A 3278-nucleotide genomic window follows, 5' to 3' on the forward strand; every position below is an offset into this window, starting at 1 on the left:
GCGATCAGTGAAACGAAAAAACCCTAACTTTAGTTAACAATTTCATGGTGTACGAGTTCAGTGAAAGAAAAAAATTGGTAACTAAAATGAGAAATTGGGCACTAGCACTATAGGAAGATGGCTTACCCCTCACTGTGGGAGTGACGATTGTCTTCCAATCGTCTTGACGCACCCACACCAGGATAAAAGATCACCCCGGGACCACGATTGTGGATTTTGGAGTGGCCGCCTTCAACCTTCAGATCAGTTTTATTGGAGCCCAATAGATGATTCACGTCTCTCTCTCTCTCTCTCTGCTAGGGCATGCAGAAAAGTGGTGAGGAAGAAGATGGAATGGCGCGAAGTGACCTCTGACTTCTCTCTCTCCCTTTCCTATATCCACATGGAACGTTCTCAAAAAAATAAAAATTAAAAATTAAAAGCCATGTAAGCACTTAACATGCCATGTTGGCCTTTAAGTTAACGGAGCAAACGAGTTATTAACGTCCGGGTACTATCGACAGATAGACCCAGCCTTTCATGGGTATAAAGTCACTTTCCGTCTTCTATGGGTACTTTTGTCAGCGTTCGTAAACTTTATGGGTACAAATGGTAGTTTTTCCGATATTTATTTAAAGCTATTCAATAGGATATCAGATGTTTATTATCCCTGATATCAAGATGATTATTCCAGATAATATAAGTATATTGTGTTTAATAAATTAGTAATATTTTATCTTAGATGTTTGAACCTGTACAACAGCAGATGGTTACTTTTTTTTTATTGAGCAAAAAAATCAGTTTATTGTATACATTGTATATTTATTTCATTGGGACTATATATATTTAATAGTAGAATTAGGGACTATATATATAGTTGGATATCCAACTTCATTCATGGGTGGTTAATGCCTTTGGTGTGACAGAGAGATCGCACAAACACAAAAATGGCACAACTCAAAACAAACAAAACCGACACGTACACTTCCATTTCAGAAAATATTAATCACTGACTAATGCTGCACACGTGGCTCAAACCACGTTCTTAAGTTTCAGTCATTGTGCCCTTTTACTATGTTCCTTTAAAATTGCCACAAGAATATTCCTCTCAGTTTCTATTCTCGTGTATTCTTTCTGTATGTACTACTATTACTATATTAGTATACTATAAATAAATATTTTTTTTAAAAAATTTTAAAATATAAATTTTTAAAAAATTATTTGTCATTTTACTCTAAATATTTATTAGTTATATTTATATAATATCAAGAAAAATAAATAAATTTAATGGCAAAGTTAAAACAATGAATGCCAATCATACATTATTGTGGATCCTTAGGAGCATTTTGATTTATAAAATTCTTGTGGAGTAGATGAATGTTGATGTCAAATCTCCACCCTGCCCAACACAATTTAGAGATGACCCACCATAAAATCCTATGCAGATTTGACCTAATTTGCGAGCTTAGCTTATAGCATTTACACAAAAACATATTTTTGAAGAGTAGTAAAAGTTGAATTTAGTTTTCCAAATTGTAAGGATATTTCAATTTATTTTCTAAATTTTCTAAACTAACAATTCAATATTTAAAATTATATTTTATATGTGATGCTTATTTTTAGTGAATCAATCTATCGTTACTACTTTATTCATCTTTATGTAGATTTTTAATTAATAATATTATATGCTACCTGGTACTAAATGATAATATGACACATTATAATATTGTATGCAATGTCATGTTAAATTATCATTTAAAATATTAAATTTGTAAAGTGAGTATTTTGATTATTAAATATGATATACTCAAATTTTATAGAAACTAAAATAAGTATACATTGCAACCAAATTGAATCAGTCTAGTAATTAACTTATTAATCTGTTTAAGTAAGTGGTGGGGTTTGAATTCTGCCTTAACTTTGATCCACAACGGATTAGTATTTAATTTGTCGGATTGAAAAAAATCGTAGAAAAGCAAAAAAAAAAGTATATATTGTAGCTGAGGATGATATATAATATGAATATCAAGGATAAATCAAGAACTTCTATGATGTTACATCTTAGAGAATGAAAAGAAACATGAATGATTCAGTTGAAACCAAGAAAGCTGATGAATGCTTTGCTTTCTTTCCTTTGGCATGGCAACTTTAGATGCATTCATTAGGGATAGAACCAAACTTGTGGATAAACTAGAACATCAAGAATCCAAAACATTTTCATCAAGTGTTACTTTTAAATGATTGTTTAATTTGTCCCATAGGAAAAAAAAAAAAGGGAAAGAACCAACCCTTCATGTCTTCAAAAAAAAAAAAAATGGTCCTAAGTAATCATCAAAGGGTCATTGGAATTGTGAATGAAATCTAGGGCACATGGACAATAAAGGTACAAAAGGAATAGTTAAATCAGAAATCCACCCAACAAAAAGAGAAAAAAGAAAAGAGTTTAATACTTCAACATATGGTCATAGGAAGTGAAAAAAAGTTGTTAGGAAATTGTCATTTTCAGTTAGTAGTGTCTTAGATAGTGCTGTTAGGGACAAGTCACATTCTTTTCAACATTGGCAACTTGTAAAGGAAAATGCTTATTCTAACATACAATACAACCAAATTCATTGGTTCCTAATATCTTCTCTCTGTTTGTTATCTTTTATTAGGAATTAAAAAAGAGAATTAAGCACTTGCTTAGCTTGTTTCTTCAAACATTCCTAAAGAGAGTGTGTTCCTTTGTCTTGTGGTCTTTTCAAATGCAAGCTTCATATAGCAGTTCATGTTAAATCATCCCACTTAGTTTTGGATAATCAAGAATATTCATTTTTGCCATAGAAAAGTAGCATGTGTTTAATAGGATATCCAAGGGAATAAACCTGAGATAATCTTTGCTTAATGGCTAACCAGAAATTGTTAATAACTCCTACTGTTGAGTAGTGCTTAATTATATCACTATCAGTTATATATATATGAATGTTTTTGTTCTTGGTGTTAAGACCTCAAATGAAATAATAGACTTTAATTTCCTTTATTTTCATTTTTTTAATCTCTTCATTTGAAGCTTAAGTTACTCATAAATGTCACAATTGCTTGGAATAAAGTGATAAATGAACTTTGCTTACAGGAATAACACCAAGATAAAGCAGATGTTAAATAGAGTTTAAAGACATTGATTTCCAAAAAGCATCTTGTTAAGGGCCACTCTTTTTTCACAAAAGATCTTCTTTACAAAAGAAGAAAATATACTTGGTTAATTAATTTCTCTATTTTTTTTTTCTATATTGACTATATGTTAATTATAAAATTGTTTG

Source organism: Arachis ipaensis, chromosome B10 (assembly GCF_000816755.2).
Source record: "Arachis ipaensis cultivar K30076 chromosome B10, Araip1.1, whole genome shotgun sequence".
Taxonomy (NCBI): Eukaryota; Viridiplantae; Streptophyta; class Magnoliopsida; order Fabales; family Fabaceae; genus Arachis; species Arachis ipaensis.